The sequence below is a fragment of the Balaenoptera physalus genome (assembly GCF_965194825.1).
Source record: "Balaenoptera physalus genome assembly, chromosome: 18".
Classification (NCBI taxonomy): Eukaryota; Metazoa; Chordata; class Mammalia; order Artiodactyla; family Balaenopteridae; genus Balaenoptera; species Balaenoptera physalus.
Window position 1 is genome coordinate 70,539,623 of NC_138899.1, and position 20,881 is coordinate 70,560,503.

Here is a 20,881-nt window from a genome sequence, read left to right on the forward strand (position 1 = left end):
TCTTCTAATATAAGAAAAGTTGTTTTTTTGTTTTTGTTTTCTTTTTGGCTGCACCACGAAACTTGCAGGATCTCAGTTCCCTGACCAGGGATTGAACCCGGACCACGGCAGTGAAAGCCTGGAATCCTAACCACTAGGCCACTAGGGAACTCCCCAAAGATTTTTTTTTTTAATATGCATGTAGTTGCACAGAAGAATGGATATTTTGGTAGGCTGAAAGTTTTAAAAATTAAATTGCAAAAGCAATCAATATCATAGAATGATAAAACATACACTTTTTGGAAATGATTTGATGGGGAAAATGTGTGAATAATTATAATCTAGTAGAGGAAACCCCTGAATTGTCTACACCACTAGTATCATTCGTTTGTTTTTGTTTTGGTTTTGGTCACACCAGGCAGCATGAGGGATCCTAGTTCCCCGACCAGGGATCAAACCCGTGCCCCCTGCAGTGGAAGGGCAGAGTCCTAACCACTGGACCGCCAAGGAAGTCCCTCATTCATTTGTTTAATAATTACTGAGCACCCGAGGATGTGGGCATAAACCTTCTCTAATTGGGTTGATACTCCGAAGTCTCAAACAACTGTGTGACCTCTGGTATCTCTCTTCTGCTGTTGGTAACATCTTCTTCCTCCCGTGGCTCACAGCATCTCAACACGGGAACCCTGACAAAGACTTCTATCCCTACCCCAAGAGCTTGCTCCTTTTCGCTACCCTGCCCCACAAGTTCCAGCTGTTGCAGTACCTCAGAGCAGCAGGCCCAGCCGGCTATGCCTGGCTTCTACCTCCTTTATGCCTCAGTAAAAATACTAGCCCCAGCCAGAGAGCTGGGGTGATTAACGAGCTCATCTCAAAATGTTTTCCTCCTCTCAAGGATCTTGGGCCTGTGCTATGTGTACTGACAAATATCTAATAACGGATGCTTTGTGTATTTTGCCCATTTTCATAGTGATTTACAGTGGTAGGGCACATCTAGTACCAGTTATTCCATTATGGACAAAATCAGAAGTCAGGTTGAATGTTTTAAAAATGAATTAATTAAGCAAGAAATTCTGTAAACTGGATAGTAGGTTTTAAAAGATTATTTGTGAATTCTAATTGTCATCCTCATCAGTAAAAGAAACCAGTTAAAGGGTACCAATTGATTTAAAAAAAAAACAACAGCGTTTTTCAGTTGGATGAATTCATGAAAGGTAACAGAGGGAAGCAGATTTTTTCCCCACCAAAAGAAACAAAAATCACTTAATTTTTATGAACCTAAAGCTCCTGGCACCTCCCTGAACTGTTTTTTGTTTTATTGTTTTTTAAATTAATTAATTTATTTAATTATTTATGTCAGTGTTGGGTCTTCGCTGCTGAGCGTGGGCTTTCTCTAGTTGCGGTGAACGGGGACTACTCTGTTGCGGTGTGCGGGCTTCTCACTGTGGTGGCTTCTCTCGGTGCAAGCACGGGCTCTAGGCACACAGGTTTCAGTAATTGCAGCATGCAGGCTCAGCAGTTGCGGCACATAGGCTCTAGAGCACAGGCTCAGTAGTTGTGGTGCACAGGCCTAGTTGCTCTGCAGCATGTGGGATCTTCCTGGACCAGGGATTGAACCCGTGTCCCCTGCATTGGCAGGCGGATTCTTAACCACTGCGCCACAAGGGAAGTCCCCCTGAACTGGTTTTAAAGCTGTCTTCTCTTCAAGCATTTCCCAGTTCTTACAATCAGAACCCTTCTCCATGATCACATAGGACTTAGTGTTCACAGATTATACCATAACTATATTTTCATTCAACTTTACTTTTTAGCTTTTCTATGTCTTTCTCCCTTATTTGGCTGTAAGATCCTTAAAGATAATTTATAGTTTTGCATCTTCCATAATGACTATAATAGTGCTCTGTACACAGAAAAGCTTTAATAAATGTCTTCTGAATTGTGAAGTTGTATGAGAAAATTCATCATAATGTAATCATTTTCGTTTTCCCTAGTCATTTTAAAGCTACTTTTAAATGACTTTTCCTTCCTCAGGGAAAATCCAGGATTTACAGTAAAATCATCTACCCCCTAATGTTTAAGATTAAAAATATACTACCCTATTTCATCTTCCTTGATTTTGGTCTTCCTTCCGGACTCCAATCATAAAACTCTGGTTTTCTACTGTTGCTAAAGTCTACCACTTTTCAGTTTTTGTCTGTTTAAATGTTTTTCTTCGGCTCTTTTCAGAGAGGCTGCACACTTTTCCTTGATTTACTGCATGCATCAAAGAATTGTTTGTTTTGAGAAACAAAGCAACCATTAAGTATGAATATGAAATCACCCATGTCCTTTGCCCCACAGTGAACTTGCAAGCAAGTCTTTTGAGCTGAAAGTCTTGTACTAATAATTACTGGTATAACATTTTTAATAATATTCAATGAATTTAAGTAAATTTAAGTAAAAAGTCATGCAAAACACTAAAGATACCACTCTCTTCGGCTCATGATTACTATATTTTACAAGTAATTTGTCTGAAGCAGTTTAGTGATACTTCTTACCCTTTTTTGTTTGTTTGTTTGTTTTGGGGGGTATTATACCTATGATACTTAAGAACTCAGAGTACATGGTTTCTAAAAATAAGGACTGGAATAAAATACTGAGAAGTGTGTTGTGAAACACTGTAAATAGCTTCTCCATGTCTACATTTTAACACTGCTGAACTGTATGTACATTCCATTATCAGGTAAAAAAAACCTTTACTTTCATTTGGTTCATACTGCTTACAAAGGAAGCAAAAATGTTTAATATATTCTCTTGGAAGTTATAAAATCTTTTTGGGGAAATATAACGTAAGATGTCTAATAAAACCAGTCTTATTTGGGGAAAAAGAATGGTCTTAATTTTTTCAGTCTGTTATACAAAGATCATTATTCCGTACTTTGGCTAATTGTAGCAACACAACTTCACATCACAATTAATTATACCATATTTTAAAAATATGATTCAATTTAAATGACTGTAAAGATATACTCCATTACGTACATAAAATAATTGTCTTATCTTAATCCCATTTGTGGTATTCAGATCACTTCCAAGTCTTCAAACTTATATTTTTTAAGGTATAATAAGCAGATTTGTGCATAAATATCAATATTTATTGGATTATTATTTTAGGAAGAATTTTCCAAAAGAGAATTATTATATAAAATGGTTTGAGTAGGATGGGGATGAGAATGAGGATGACTGAGAATTGGCAAGTGAGATCTTTCCAGGGTGGTAGAAATGTTCTAAAAGTGGATTGTGGTGATGTTTGCACAACTCTGTAAGCTTATATAAAATAATTTACTTGTATACTTAAAATGAGTGAATTGTATGATATGTAAACTATACTTTAATAAAACTATTATAATTTTTTAAAGAAAAAACCATGTATGAACATATTTTGTGCTAATTATACTCAAAGGAGTAACATGACTCAGCTTTCTTAAAAATAGAACATTTCAGTATAATATTTCAATATGGAACACTATGTGTAACAAGAGGACAATACACATTCTTTTCAAGAACACACGGAACAACTAGCGAAGAGGACACATATTTGGGTTCATAAAACAAACTTCAGCAAATTTCCAAAGACTAAAATCATATAAATGAAACGTACGTATTAGTTGAAAAGTAAATTTAAAAGCATTCAAAGAAGAAATATAAAATATGAACTCTCTGACATCTATTTAAAATTTTATATTTATAATTTTTATTCAGAAAACACTCTAGGCTGCAGCTTCAATGCTGAGTTCTTGCAAATATTGAAGAAAAAAATTAAAATTAAGAAAAAACCCACTAAAGTAATCTATCCAGTCAATAAACAAATAATAAGCCCTAAAAGGAGACGGGGGTAGTAGTACCCAGACATGCAGCAATATATTACCTAAAATGTCCATTTCCCAACCAAACATTGAGAGACATAGAAACAGGAAAATATGACCCATACATGGGAGAAGAAGCAGGCAACAAAAATTGCTAGTGAGAGCAATCAGATGTCAGATTTAACAGAAAAAGACTTCAAAGCAGCCATTAAAAACATGTTCAAAGAACTGAAGGAAACCATAATTAGAGAAGTAAATAGAGTTATGATGACAATGTCACATTAAATAGAGAATATCAATTAAGAGATAGATACTGATATATAGGAAAGTGAAGAGAATAAATTCTAAGAGTTCTAATCACAAGAAAAACTTTTTTTCTTTTATTGTATCTATATGAGCTGATGGATGTTAGCTGAATCTATTACAATAATCACTTCACAACCTATGTAAACCAAATCATCATGCTGTACTCCTTAAACTTATACCGTGACATAGTCAATTACTTCTCAATAAACCTGGGAAAATATTAATAGAATTAGTATTTTAAAATATCAATAAAATTAAAATTTAGTATTATTTTTTAAAAGAGAGAAAGATACTATAAAAACAATCCAAATGGAAATTCTGGAGTTGAAGAGTACAATGAATTGAAAAATTCTCTATAGGGTCTCAACAGTATATTTGAACAAGCAGAAGAAAGAATTAGCAAATATAAGATAAACAGATAAAGATTATGCAATCCAAAAACCAGAGAGAAAAGAGAGTGAAGAATGATCAGAGCCTCAGAGAAATGTGGGAAACAATTAACTGTACTAAGGTATGAAGAATGAGAATACCAAAAGCAGAGAAGAAAGAGAAAAGAAAAGCAAAATATTCAAAAATTTAATGGATGATAAGTTTCCAATTTATTGAAAAGCATTAATTTACCTTATTCAGGAAGCCCATGAACTTGAAGAAAGATAAAAGCAAAGAAATCTACAAACAGAAAAGTCATAGTCATGCTGAAAGCCAAAGACGAGCAGAAAATCTTAAAAGCGGCAGAAGAAAAACGACTCTTTACTTAAAAGAGAACAATAATAAGATCAACAGCAGACTTCTCATCTGAAAATACGGAGGCCAGAACACAGAGGAATAAAGCATTCAAAGTACTCAAAGAAAAAATGATCAACCAAGAATTTATATCCAGCAAATCTAGCTTTTAAATCTAAAAGGAAAATAAGATACATTCCCAAATAAATAAGAACTAAGATAATTTACTGCTAGCTGACCTACCTCACAAGAAATAACAAAGGGAAGTCCTTCAAGCTAAAAGTGACAGTAATTTCAATCCACATGAAAAACAAAGAGCACCAGTAGTCATGTGGTTATAAAAGATGGTATAAATGCGTATTTATTCTCCTTTTTCCCTCTTAACAGATTTCAAAGCAATTTTATAAGATAATGTGTATATAAAGTATGGTTTTGCCTATAACATAAAAATGTAATGTACTTGCTAATAACAACACAAAGGAGGTGAGTGGGAAAGCTATACTGAGCTAAGGAAACAAGTCCAGGTGGTAAATGAACAAATGAGGAAATCCATAAATGAAAAATGAGGTTAATATAACAAAAGCTATAAACATAGTTGATTTCCTTCTCTCAGCTTCCTTAAAAGACATTCAACTATATAAAGTAATAATTATAATAATGTAATGTTGGGTTTGTAACCAACATTGTAATGTGTACTACGTAAAACTGTATCACAAAAAAGAAGAAAAACAAAATATATCTATAAGAAGTAACATTTCTATATCTCACTGGAATTAAGTTAGTATAAATCTGAAGTTGATTCTGATAAGTTAAAATTTAAATGGTAAGGCCTATAGCAACCATTAAGTAAATAAGTAAAAGAAATAGAGTGAAAAAATTCATTAAAGATACAAAAATGCTACAATAGAAAATATTCATTTAATTCAAAAGAAAGCAGTAAAGAAGGAATAAAGGAATTAAAAAGAACATGAGACATAGGTAACAGACAGACGACAGATGTAAATCCAACTATATCAGTAACATTAAAGGTGAATGGAAAAACAATCTGCTCAAAAGGCAGATGTTATTAGACTGGATAATAAAACAAGATCTAACAATGTATTGTCTATAGGAGGCATACTCTAGATTCAAAGTCAAAAACAGATTCAAAGTAAAAGGGAAAATTTATCAACCATCCACAAGAAAGCTGGAGTTGCTGTACTAAGCGAAAACAGACTTTAAACAAAATATGCTACTAAAGGCAGAGTGACATTTAATAATAATAAAAGAATCAATCCACCAAGAAGATAGTAACATATGTGCATCTAACAACGGAGCACCAAAATACATGAAGAACTTGACAGAAATGAAGGAAGAAACATTAAGACAAGTTAAGATTAATAGCTGATGACTTCAATTCCCAGGTCGAATAGTGGATAGAACAACTAGGCAGAAGTCAACAAAGAAACATAAAACTTGAACAACACTATAAAGTGATCAGACCTAGAAGACATCTCTATAACACTACACCCCACAACAGCAGAATATACATAACTCTTAAGTGTACATCAAATATTGGATAGAGCAATGTTAAGCCATAAATCAAACCTGATTAAATTTACAAGGGTAAATATAATACAAAGTACCTTCTCTGACCAAAATGGAATCAAATTAGAAATCAATAATAGAAAGAAATTTCATAAATTCAAAAATATTGTGGAAATAAACAACAAATTGCTAAATAAAAATGTGTCAAAAAGAAGTCAAAAGGGAAATTATAAAATGTTCTGAGATGAATGAAAATAAAGGCACAAATGCCAAAACATAAGCAGGTAAAGCAGTACTTAGAGGCAACACTGTAAGTGTTTATATTAAAAAAGATATCAAATCAACAACCAAGTCTTCCACCTTATGACACTGGATAACAAAAGAACAAACTAAACATAAAACAAGCAGAAGGAAGAAAACACTAAGAATTACAGGAAATATTATTGAAATAAATAAGAAAAACAATAGAGAAAACACAACAAAAACAAAAGCTGATTCTTTGTAAAGATCAAAATTGACAAACCTATACCTAGACTAATTAATATGTTAATATTATTATCTCAATAAATGATCACCTTAATAAACACGGAAAAGGCATTTGACAAAATCCAACACCCCTTTATTTTAAAAAGTGTTCAGCAAAGTAGGGATAAAATGGAGTTTCCCCAATCTGATTAAAAGCATCAATGAAAAACTCACAGATAACAACACATTTAATGCTAAAAGACTGAAAGCGTTCCCCCTAAGATCAGTAACAAGACAAGGATACCTGTGCTAATGTTCTGTTCAACATTATACTAGAGATTCTAGATAAAACTATTAGTGCTAATATTTTCAGCAAGACTGCAGGATACAGAATCATAGCATAAAAATCCATTGTATACATTAGCAAAGAAAATCCGAACATAACATTTATAAACAACTCTATTTATGAAAGCATCAAAAATAATAAAATACTAGAGAATAAATTTAACAAAAGAAGTCCAAGATTTCTGGCATTTGACTTATGGCAAAAAGTACAAAACCTCTTTGAAAGAAATTAAGAAGACACGAATAAATGTAAAGACATCCCATGTTCATGGATTGGAGGACTTAATATTGTGTAGTTGGTAAGATTCCCCAAATAAAAGATTCAACACAATCTCTATCAAAATCACAGTTGGGTTTTGTTGTTATTGTTGTTGTTTTGTGTGGGTGTGTTTTTTTTTTTTCAGAAACTGACAAGTTGATCCTAAAATTTATGTGGAAATTAAAGGGACCCATCATTTCCCAATTTCAAAATGTGTATGAAATGTCCAGAATAGGCAAATCTATAGAAACAGAAAGGTTAGTGACTGCTTAGAAATGGGGTAAGGAGTGAGAGAATAAAAAGTTGAGAGCTAAAGGGTACAAGGTTTCTTTTCTGAGATGGTAAAAATGTTCTAAAATTCACTCTGTTGATAGTTGCATATATTTGTGAATATACTAAAACCATTGGATTATACATTTTAAATGGGTGAATTGAATATATGTGAATTATATCTCAATAAAGCTGGCATTAAACAAAAAAATAAAACAAAAAAATAAAAACAAAAAAATTAAAAACAAAGAAATGAAGCTCTTTTCCTCTTACTATTCCTCCTGCCTTCCTGAAAATTCATAAAGCTAACAGGTAGGGCTAAACAAGGCAGGGGTTTGCACTAGGGGTAGAGGTGAGGAGCTCACCTGGCAGAGGCCAGCAGGATGGCAGAGCCCTGAGCTGAGTCAGGAGCATAACCAGGCAACATGGTGTCAAAGTCCTAGAGAGGTGACGAGGGTGTCCACCCAACAGGGTTATTAGCCAGGCATCGGAGACAGAGAATGAACAAAGACTGAACAAAGAACGAACAAAAACTGTTCTGTTGAGCAGACTAAAGATACATTATAATGTAAATGTTGTGAACTACATCATTTTCCTAAAAAGGACATTATGGGACAATTAGCAAAATTTTGATGGAGTCTGAGAATTAAATGGTAGTAACACATTGATGTTAATAATTATTATATAAAGGAATACAAACACAATATTCAGGGATGATGGGACATTATGTCAGCAATGCTCTCAAATGGCTCAGGGAAAAAACTGCTTACTACTGTGCTTGTAACTTTTCTGTAAGTTTCACTTTATTTTTAAATTTAAAAATGAGAAAGAAAAAAAAAAAGATGAAGATTCAAGAGAAAGTGACAAATATTAAAGATAAGCAAAGTAAATCAAACATGTATAGTCAAGTCTCTGAAGAAAACCAAAGCAAGGAAATAGAACAAACAGTGAACAGTATAAAAAATTCTTTGAAATATAAAAAGATACAAAACTGCATACTGAAAGTGCATATCACTTAAATGAGAAATCAACTCAGAATATTTAAGACATATCTAGCAAAATTGATGAATTTAAACAAAACCCTTTGAACATGTGGGCAAAAAGAGCAAGTGACTTACAATAGAAAGGATATTAAACTGTCATCAGACTTTCAACAAAAATACTTTAAGCCAGAAGAAAATTAGTAACATATTTGAGATGTACAAAGAAAGGTTAGTCAAGGATTTTATAGCCAAGCAAATGGCTGTCAAACATAATGGTCCCTGATAAACTAATACTGAAATGCAGTTCTCAAAAAACATTCTTCCCATGAGTCCTTCCTGAGGAATAAACTATAGAATAAGCTTTCGATAGGCAAAACACATCAATGTAAGGAATGTGATGAACCTTAAATATATAAGTACTTTAAAACTATGACTAAGAGTTAAAATGAGAGAGAATAATATGTAATAACTATGTGCATTCACAATGTAGTTAATCCCTTGTATTAGTTTGCTAGGACTGCCATAACAAAGTACCAGAGTCCAAGTAGCTTAAACAACAGAAATTTATTTTCTTACAATTCTAGAAATCCAAGATCAAACTGTCAGCAGGGTTGGACTCTGAAGCCTCTCTCCTGGGCTTGTAAATGACCCACTTCTCCTCCCTGTATCTTCATGTGTGTCTTCTGTGTGTGTCTGTGTTCTAATTTCCTCTCCTTATAACATTCATATTGTATTAGGACCCACCCTAATGACTTCACATAACTTTACCTCCTTAAAGACCCTATCTCCAAATAGAGCCACATTGTGAGTTATTGTGAGTTGGAACTTCAACATATGAATTTTGGGGGAACACAATTCAGCCCATAATATTTATACTTCAGAAATTAAAAATGGCAAGGAGAACAGAGAGAGCATATGAAAAACAAACTAACTGTTTTCAGTAATTATGTCTGTAGGGTAGTATTGGTAGTGTAGTTCTTAGACTGTTATATGTGTAATTATAGGCTTTTCTAATTCTAACATCCTCCGTGTACTTGCCAACAAGAAGTCTCAATGTGGAAGAAAGGAGATACAGATTTAACTAAGAGGAGGTCGAGATAAAACACAGCAAGTCCTAAATTTCCTATTAATAGAAACTAAAGATTCTTGGAGTACCGGCTGATTCCAGGACTGGAACAACAAAATGTTCAGGATGAACCAGAAACATCGTCATAGGAAATAGCAAGGAAGCTATCAAAGACTACAGGGTCATGTCAAATGGACTAAGAGACCAACTAGAAGAGATACCCAGAGTTGGAGCAATTTGAACTTTTAAAAGAAAAACACAGTAACTGCTATAGATTGAAACACCTCAAATACATTTAAATCTAAAAGTTTATAATGACACTTTAAAAACTGGAGATCTTTGAATAATGAGAAAGTGGCATTAGATTATATTATTTCCCCTCAGTGCTCATTAGGTACATTATTAGTCAGAGCTGCTAGAGGAGAAAGTTGTTAGTATATAGAAAATGTATATTAACTGGATAAACCCAGTAGGAATTACCCATTTTAAGACCAATGGGTAAAAATTATTTGAATATGGGTAATAAAATAAGGCTCTGCTGAAGGCACTGCATTGGGGGAATAAAACTAGAACTTTGGAAAAACAGAACACTTTTCTTGCCATTCACTGAAATTCTAGCATTCTAAATATAGTATAGCTATAAAGTAATATGCTTGATATTTTAAAGCAAATATACCTAAACAAGTATGATCAAATGAGTGGTGTATTTTGCAAAAGAATCCCCTTAGAACTACTCACATACATTCTATTACTCAAAATATTCCTTATATTGAGGATTTTTTTTAAAAAAAACTATTTTCAGAATCTACAGGGTTTTTTAAAGAACTTTATTAACAGGTGCTTGAAGTTTACTGACTTTTTTGGAAAAAAAATCATGTTGTGAACTTTTATTATATTACAAATTAAAAATAAGGTTCTTAAAATCTCAACTTGAACAAATATGAAACAATTTAAAAACCTTTTAAGTTGTATTGAGAAAAACCAGCCTTAAAAAAAAAAATGTTTGTAATCATCAAAGAGTCTTTAAGTAAAGGTAGTAAAAACTCCAGCCTGCATAGGTAGTGCAGGTAATACTTCTAGCTATCTGGTCAAGGGGCAAAGAGCAAGCACTTGAGGTCTTCAGCTCCACTCTCCTTCATTTCTTATTGCTGAAACTTTACATTCATGTCTTCTTGTTGGATAGCTAAATCAGATGATGGTAGAGATGGGAAAAGTGCATTTACTCGGCCTCCGGCAAGACTAATTCTCAGCTGGTGGATCTGTTGCTTTTCTCTTTGCCATCTTGTACGTTAGGGTTTTCTGGGGGTCTGTACTGGTAATTGAAGCTACATCCTTAACAACGCTGAGGTGGCTGCTGACCTTAGTCTCATCTCCTTGGTTTTCCCTAGCTCCTTCACTGTGGTCCTCTCTAGGCTGTCTTGGGTGAAGTAAGCCCTTGTGGAATGGTGGTCTACAAACCACGTTACATACTCTGTCTCACTGGTCTACCTTGCTCTCTTGCACCCTGGCTGTCAGCACCTTCCATCACTTCTCCCTGCACAGGAGGGTTGTAATACTGTGGTCGACACCCGTAGGGTCTCCATGTAGTAAGACGGGCACAGTGGCCTGCTGTAGATACTGGCCTTTGGGACCACTCTCCGATCCCTCGTTCTTCCCCCATTCTCATTATTCTGGTCATTCTGCTGTTAATTGTGTAGAGCACCCTTATAATGTGGACGGTATCTATCATGGTTACATCTGCTGCGTATTTACTGCCCGGCACTAGAACTCCACCAGGGCCTGGAACATTCGCTGCTTCCACACCCTTTTCTCCTTTCAGCAACATCAAACTCCAAGTTTCTTCATCTCTTACACGGCAAAGGTGCTTCCTGGAGTTATTCTTCTTTAGGGCAGACTGGTATACGAATACATCTTCTTTGGTGTTATTCCTATTGATAAAATCACATCCGTTTCTTACACTGAACCATTTTACTGTTCCCAAAACCTTCACTGTGATGGGTTTCTTGTCCCTGCAGGCAGGCGCTGCAGATGTGAAGCCACCGGGGCCACTGCTCCCCATGGTGTCGCCGGGCTGGGCCTCAGCCTGGATGCTCACGGTTGTAGTGATGGTGACTGGGGCCAGCTGAGGCAGCTGTGGCTCCTTGGGGAGATAGGGGTGCTACTCAGGGCTCCCTGGGGTCAGCTCTCCATTCCCACTACCAGCTGAACTCTACAGCATTTTAAATTATATTTTTGAAGGAGAACTGTCATCCCCAAGGGATTGATTTAATTTTGGAAAAAGAAAAAAGATTTGAAGCCATCCTTGCTGAATTAATAGGTGTCATAAAACCATCTTTCATCAAAAATACAGTTTAGCTCTAAAGTAATGAGAACTGTTTCCTTGTGTCACTTAAAAACTGACCATGCAGGCAATTCCAAAAATGAAATGCAATTAACTTGAAAAATGGTAGCATATTTTGAGTACGTATAAATCTTCCAAAAGAAACTGGCTAAAAGGGAAAATCATTTAAAATATTATAGTTTAAAAATAAAGCTTCCCTATTTTACAGAGCAAGTTGTTTATATAACCATATTTCAAAGGCACATTAAGTACATATTACTCAGATCCTTTTATTTCTATAAAATTTTTATTTACAAATGTACTAGACATAAAAATACATGTGATACAGTAAAAGGAAATAATCAGGAGACCAGAAGAAACCAACTACATATAAACAGTTCCTCAAAAAGAAAAAAAATGATGGAAATGGAGCGGAGGAATATCACATAAGAAGAGATAACGTCTCGGTATGAAATGTACTATAGCAGCGGTCCACAACCTTTTTGGCACCAGGGACTGGTTTCGTGGAAGACAATTTTTACACAGACCGGCGGGAGGGAGGTTTCTGGATGATTCAAGAGCATTACATTTATTGTGCACTTCATTTCTGTTATTATAACATTGTAATATATAATGAAATAATTATACAACTCACCATAATGCAGAATCAGTGGGAGCTTGTTTTCTTGCAACTAGATGGCCCCATCTGGAGGTGATGGGAAACAGTGACACCTGAGGTGTGTTACTTATGTCCAGTCTACTCCGTGATCTCATTCTGGTTGCTGTCACTGCAGAAAACCCTGCTTCACAAAGATAGGATGTTGGAAGTGCAAGCAGGCTTTTCAGTGCTTTTGTGGCAATCTCAGGATATTCTGCCCGACTTTAATCCAGACGTATGGAGATTTGAAGTTGTCTCAAACGTACTTGTAAGGCCACTGTCATTTGCCATCTCAGGCCGTTGATCCTCTTCTAGCATGGACAAAGTCGATTCACCTGGCTTATTCACGAATAAGTGAATCTACTCCTTCCCAGTTCGGGGGTCTTTTGTGGTTGAGAAGTAATGCTCAAACTCCTCTGAAAGCTGAGATAGGTGATCATGCACCAGCTGGGAGCAAGAAGGCCCTGGTTCAGTCTATTTCAAAATCTCTGCTAATGTTTGAAACATGTCAAAAATCCCAGTGTTCACTCATTGCCCCCATAATTCCAGTTGGGCTTTGAATGCAGCCACTTTATCTGCCGACTTGAACACAGTTGCCGTTCTCCCCTGAAGTCACAGACTGAGTTCGTTGAGCAGGTTGAATACGTCACACAAGTAAGCAAGTTCTGCGACCTATATTCTGTGTCACTGAAATGTGCTGCCAGTGGTGACTGTTTCTCTAAAACAAATCTCTGGAGCAGCTTTCGGAACTCAAAAACCCTGGCCAGTGATCTACCTTTAGAAAGCCATCTCACTTCTGTGTATAAGAGAAGACGTGTGTGCTCTGCATCCATCTCCTCACAGAGCTGCACGAACAGACGTTGAGTTAAGGCCATGTACTTCGATGTGGTTGGTAATTTTAATCACATCCTGCCAAACGTTGTTAAGTTCAGTCGACATTTTTCGTCTAGCCAGCACTTCTCTATGGATGACACAGGGCGTAGACACACATTCAGAAACAACCTCTTCGACCCGAGTAGTGAAACCAGAAAGCCGTCCAGTCATGGCAGCCACTCTGTCCGTGCATATACCAACACAAAATGACCAATTCAGTTTTCCTGACATGGAATCATTCAAAGACTGAATAGTTCTGCAGCTGTGGTGTTGGTTGGCAACAAAAGTGCACATAACATATCCTCAAGCACATCCTCCTGAAAAATATATCGCACAAAAACAAGCATTGTTGCCTTGTTGTCAACATCGCTAGACTCAACCTGGATTGAGTACCACGGTGACTCATTAATCCTCTCTAACAATTGTGCCTCAATATCCTCTGCTATTTCATCAATTCATATAGTTATGGTGCTAGCCGAAAGAGGAACACGTGCCACCTTTTGAACTGCAGCCTCTCCTGAAAGGTCACGACAAATGTCCTTAGCAGCGGGCAGGATCAACTCTTCACCAACAGTAAAGGGCTTCTTAGCTTTAGCAATGTGGTCAGCCACTAAGAATGATGCTCTCAGTGCAGACACATTTGATGAAGTGGTGGCCTTCATTAATTGCTTCTGTTCTTCATGTTCACGTTTTATTCTTTTGAAAAACTCCAAAGTCTTGTCTTTTAATGCAGGGTGCTTGGTCTCCATGTGGCGAAGCAGCTTTGAAGGTTTTGTGGCTTCGTTGGATAGCCAGTCACCACGCATTATACAGAGCAGGCTTGGAGAACGTGAATCACCTGTTGCAATGAACCCATAATTTAAGTAGGACTCTTGGTTTTTTCTTTTAAATGTAGCTTTCTTTTTGTTGGCAGTCTTAAGAGTCTTCTGCTGTCTCATCATTGGGTCTTTCCCCCTTTTCAAATAAGCTCTCCAGCGACGTTTGATTTTTACTCATTTTGGCTAGGGTTAGCTTGTGGGCTTACCAAAACTGTGACTGAGAACAGTGTGCAGGGCAGGAAAGAGGCGCGTACAGAAGTGGTAAATAAAATAATGGGCGGGCCACGCGTGGACTAAATTAAGTGTCGGATTCTGACTTAAAGCCCACCACCAGATGCAGCTGTATAATTGAAGTACATCGACTCACTTGCCACTATAAAGCCTGCCACCAGATGCAGCTTAATTGTCACTTGCCACTCACCAATAGGGTTTTGATATGAGTCTGCAAGCAATTGACTGATCATGGTCTCTGTGCAGTCAAACCTCTCTGCTAATGATAATCTGTATTTGCAGCCAATCCCCAGCACTAGCATCACTGCCTCAGCTCCACCTCAGATCATCAGGCATTAGATTCTCATAAGGAGCGCACAACCTAGATCCCTCGCAGGCACAGTTCACAGTAGTTCGTGCTCCTATGAGAATCTAATGCCACCACTGATCTGACAGGAGACTGAGCTCAGGCAGTAATGCAAGCAATGGGGAGCGGCTGTAAATACAGACGAAGCTTTGCTCGCTCACCCACCACTCACCTCCTGCTGTGTGGCCTGGTTCCTAACGGGCCACAGACCGCTTCCAGTCTGTGGCACAGCGGTTGGGGACCCCTGTACTATAGAATGAAACAAGCAAAACTAAACTATACGTTCAATTATAAAACATTTAATGCTTCTCTTTGAATTCTGGAAGGACACTACTGTCTTCATTAAAGTTTTTTTCCTCCCACTTCAACTAACTGCCTAAGGTGTGATCATCAAGATTACCCATGACCTCCATGCTGCTAAATTCAGTAGCCATTTTTCAGTCCTCAATTTACTCAACCTGTCAGCAGCATCTGAAAATGAATCATTTCCCCTTCCCTTACACACTTCCGGGACACCATCCTATCCTGCTTCTTCCCTTACTCCCTTGCTCTCCTAATTTTCCTTTGATGGGTCCTCCTCATCTCTGCAACCTCCGAACACTGGCTTTCCCGAGGACTCATTACTCAGTCATCTTTTGTCTCTCAACTCACTTCATTGGTACCTAAATCCAGTCTTGGGGCTTTAAATCCTGTCTATATTCTGTCAACTTTAAACTTCTATCTCCAAACTACACTTCTCCCCTAAGCTCCAGACTTATCTCATTTCTCCATTTAGATGTCTAATAGGCATTTCAAATTTAACATGTCAAAAGCCAAACTATTGATCTTCCTCCCCAAAACTTAGTCCTTCCAAGTCTTTCCCATCTCAGTAAATAACAAATCCATCAATTCAGTTATTCAAGCACTGGGTCACCTTTGAATCCTCTCTTGCTCCTTTACCCCATATTTATAGTGACAGAACATCTTACTCACTTTACTTCCAAAATACATCCAAAAGCTGTCCTCTTAGAGTTTTAGTTTAGGAACGCTGTATCAAAATCCAGTCAAGTCCCATTACTTTCCACTGCTATCAGCCTTGTCTAAACTACCATCATCTTTCACCTAAATATGTGCAATAGCCTTCTAACTAGTCTCCCTATTGCCACTGATGCTTTTAATATTGGTTATCAGATCAATCCACTCAAGACTCTCCAAAGGCTTTCCGTCTCACTCAAGAGTAAATAGTAAAGTCAGAACAATCATCTGCAAGTCTTTAATTGATACCTGAATTTATCTCATACTACTCTCCCTCTGCCTCTCTCTATCCTAGTCAAAAGGAAACACAGTCACAGTGTTTTTTAATGTACCAAGTCAGATCCTACTAATGCCCTTAAGACTTGCCCTCCCATTTGCCCTGAAAGCTCTTCCCCAGATGCACGTGGCTAGTATCAACTTCATCTCCTTGAGGTCTTTAGTAAAACCTCTTCTAATCACTCTATTTTAAACTGCAGTCTACCACTTTCCCTGTTTTTTATCTGCTTTATTCTTCACATTGTACTTATCACCATCTAGCACATTATATATTTTTCTTTTTTATTTTGTTGTCTGTCTCCTCCCATGATAATGTACATCCTCCTTCCCCCCAATAAAGGCAGGGATTTTTTTTATTGAAGTACAGTTGACTTATATTAGTTTCAGATGTACAACACAGTCACTGCTTCAATAGTTTTATAGATTACACACTATACAAAGTTATTATAATATTATTTATAATATTCCTTGGGCTGTACATTACATCTATGTGACTTGTTTTATAACTGGTAGTGTGTACCTCTTAATCCCCTTGATCTATTTCACCCATCCTCCCTCCAGCAATCACTAGTTTGTTCTCTGTATCTGTGAATATGTTTCTATTTTGGTATATTTGTTGATTTGTTTTGTTTTTTAGATTCCACATATTAAGTAAAAAAATACAGTATTTGTCTTTCTCTGTCAAAGCAGGAATTCTTGTCTGTTTTATTCACTATCATATCCCTAGCCCCTGAACCCTAGAATAACAATGGCAAAAAACAATATTTAATAGTAATATTCACTAAAAGAAAGAATGACTGAAAGAGTGAATGATTCTTATTCATATTCAGTCTCCATTGGCTTGCATTAATTTATTTTGTTTTTCCTTTCTATTAAGTATGTATTGAATATATGTTACCTTTGATTTGAAAAAGAGGTCTACAGCATAGGCTGTAGGGAAATTAAATAAGACTTACATTTCAAAAAAAGAAAATGATTTAAAATTTGTTAATTTTTTTGTCTTGGCTACTGAATTTCAGTCAATATCATTATATTGCAGATACTTTATAAAATATGGAAAGTCTGCAACCATATAGCTCCATTTATATCCCCTCCCCAGAACCTACTGTTAGAGTTGCCATATATATTACATTTATATACATTATAAACCAAAAAGACAGTGTAATAATTTTTTCTTTAATCAGTTTTATTTATTTTAAAGAAAATAACAGAAAGGATATTTTATTTTTACCCATACAGTTATCATTCCTAATGGTCTTCATTCATTCCTAATGATCCAACTTTCCTTCTCCAGTCTGTAATGTACTTCTGGTAGCAACAAATTGTCTTAATTTTCATTTATAATACTTAAAGAATATATTTGCTGAATGAAAAATTCTGGGTTGACAGGTTTTGCTCCAGCTCTATGGCTTCCCTGATTTCTAATGAGAAGTGTGCAGTTACTCAAATCATTCTTTACCTTATTTGTGTCTAGTTTTTCTCTGCTTGGTTTCAAGATTTTCTCTTTCCTTTGGTTTTCTGCAGTTTTACTATAATATGCCTTCTGTGGTACTCCTTGAATTTAATTTGTTTGGAGTTCGCTGAGTTCCTTCCGTCTATAAATATAAGTTTTTCAACAAATTTGGGAAAGTTTCTACTATTATTTCCTCAAATATTTTTTCTGGCCCCTTCTCTTACACTTTTTTCAATTAAAAATTAATCAATAATCATATGAGAAAGAAGTGGAAAATTTTATTCAAGCCAAATTTGAGGATTATAACCCAGGAGACAGCCTCTTAGTGAGTTCTGAGAACTGCTCCCAAAAGGTAAAGGGGGGAAAGGTCAAGTATATATGAGATTTTGGTGAAGAGGGTACATGCAACTAAATGCACATATCAGTAGAAGGCTGATGCTAGTCATGAGGAACAGACATTTAGTTAATGATTTTAGTGCTTTTCTAAGTATGGGAAAACGTATGAGTTTGGGTTCATAAAACCTTCTCCTGAAAATATCAAACTATCTGAAGGCCAGTTCTGCCGGTTTTCCCAGAGCACAGAGTGTCTCACTCCTGGTCTCTGCCCTGAGCTCCTTTCAGGGTGTATTAAAAGTCAGCAACTGCAGTGGCTAACGACTTGATTCTTGTAGAACTGGATGGTGGGCAACATTATTTTCCAATCCCTTCCTTTTCAGTTTGGGAGGCATTTCTTAACCAATTTGTCCCATGGCGCTAGGAATACTCAGTCCCATGTCAGGCGAGGATTTGGTTGACAGGCCACCCAATGTTCTGTTACTGGACTAGGTTCTGTTAACAGTAGCCAAAAGCCTGTGGACCTCCTGTCTCACTAGTCGGTTATGGTCCAGGAAATGGTTCCCTCTTGTTGTTTTTTCCCATATCTAGAGTTACACTATTACCATCACTGATCTCATATGACTATATATTTGGTCAATCATTTCAAGTCGCCTAATCATCATTAATTTTATCTGAGGCTCAGTAACACATTTGGTAATACAAGGAACAATAATCTTGTAAAATAGGCAGAATATAAGTAATATAACTAGTAGCATTAATAAGGTCCTAAGTATTTAAGCTAAGAACTTCTATTAGGTGTGGCCTAGTATCTCCAGTCTGTTCTGCACCAATAGCTGTCTTTAAGGGAAATGATATACTGGCATTGTATATAAAGTTCACCAAACATGTCTGCATGTACAAGGCAAGTAGTGGGTCATCATGACTCCTTACAGAATTGATAAAGGATTGTTATCTTCTAAGGAGTTATATGGCTGGCAATAGAAGGAGAAAAACTGATCTTTATGGTTGAGCAGGTATTCCTGCATTGGAGAGGTCTGGTTAATGTATAATGCAGATGCACAATGCACACTAGAAGGGAGAAAGGAGTCCAAAGGGCAGAGAAAAACCTTATGTTTAAATTTTTCTTGTCTTGCCTTCAAATGTGAATTTTTATTTCATCACTTTGCATATTAGATTTCAAGACTGTCCCATAAATCTCTTCAGTTCTTCCCCCCCCAATCTTTTCTATCTCTCTTCTAATGTTTCAATCAATCTATATCTAAGTTCATTTATTTCTCATTCATGTCCATTCTGCTAATAAGCAAACAGTGGATTTCTTTTTACTTTAAATATATTTTTCAGTTCCAAATTTTCCATTTGATTTTTTTATGTTGTGGTTGATAATTCCCACCTGCTAATTCATTACAAGCAAATTTTTGTACACTGCTGGTTATAAAAAGTCCCTTAAAGTCTTCATGTGATAATTAAACAATTCTAGGTTATCTTGGAGGTGGCATGTGCCGATTTTCTCTTCCCTTGAGAATAAGTCACATTTTCTTGGCTCTTCATAGGATGAGCAATTTGTGATGATATGCTGGACATTTTGAATATTATCCTGTGGAGACTATATTCTGAAAAATCCGGATGTTTTTTGTTTTGGGGGGTCATTTTCTTGTTTAAATACAATTACAGATTGTCATGCCTTCTGTGTGTGGTGTCTCAGATCTCAATTCAGTTCCTGAAGTCTTACTTACAATCTACTATCCGTTTATCATGATCATACAAGGTTTCATGGGTCAGCCATAGATTTTAACTGTGTTTTTTTAAAATATAGAATTCAGACCCTTTTCCGACTGCCTCTTTTCTGGGGGCCCATTAATCACCCTGTAGTGCTGGTTGCCCTAGTGCTTGTTACCTTAATTTTTCTGGCTGGGAAGCTGGTACATCAAAATAGAAAAATGAGAAACTCAGCCCACGCTGACCACTTGTTCCATGTTTTGACTCCCCTCTAAAACATCCCTGCTTTTTATTCAGTCTCCAAGGCCCTCAGGTGGATTTTTTTCAGCATGATGTCCAGAATTTTTACATGGTTATTTGTGGGAATATCAGTTTCTTAGGAGCTTTCCCTTCCATACGAGTTTTGGAAAATCTCCAAAGTGGATTTTTAGTTCTGGAGGTTGTTTTATACATTTTCTCTTATCAGTTAGACTTTTATCCTAATATAATAAACTGTTAAAAAACCATGATGCTATCATTTTCTTGAATGAAAGACAGAACACAAAACTAAATACTGAAATATCTAGCAATGAAGACTAATTGCTTGACACATAGGTTATTTGATAATTAAGAAATCTCCAGTAATGATTATGAAATATCTAAACTTTGTTAAAATCTGTTTTGCAAGTTTACGTCAAAAGGCCACCTTATATATAAGACTTCATAATCTTGTAAACATTCAATAACTCCAACCAAATGGAGCTCTAAAATCAACTTAACTCAGAGTAAATTTTACTATACTACAGAAAGTTACAGTGAGAAAGTCTGTATTTTACAAATTTCTTCCAAACCTAATGAGTTATTTAACTGATTAGTGATATCTTTCCTCATTTGCCGTTTACCAAAGATAACCAAATACAAAATATTCACTGACAAGTTACACTGCTCAAAACCACATAAAGAAAATTATTTAGCACTCTCATGATCCACAGGTCAAAATCACTTGAGACAGGCTTCACAGTATAGATATTCTGAAGACATTATTTGGGGGAGAATTAATTTATTTTATTTATTTTAAAGCCCAGATGTTGAC

General features: G+C 36.1%; 1 protein-coding gene and 1 pseudogene across 8 annotated transcripts in view; both read right to left on the minus strand.

Moving 5' to 3' along the window:
* NBEA (neurobeachin) overlaps positions 1–20,881 on the minus strand; it is a 610,070-nt gene that overhangs the window by 510,876 nt on the left and 78,313 nt on the right. The window lies entirely within an intron of this gene.
* Positions 20–19,674, minus strand: LOC309647853 (Y-box-binding protein 1 pseudogene; annotated as a pseudogene). Its single transcript has one exon. The product of its transcript is annotated as a Y-box-binding protein 1 pseudogene (transcript).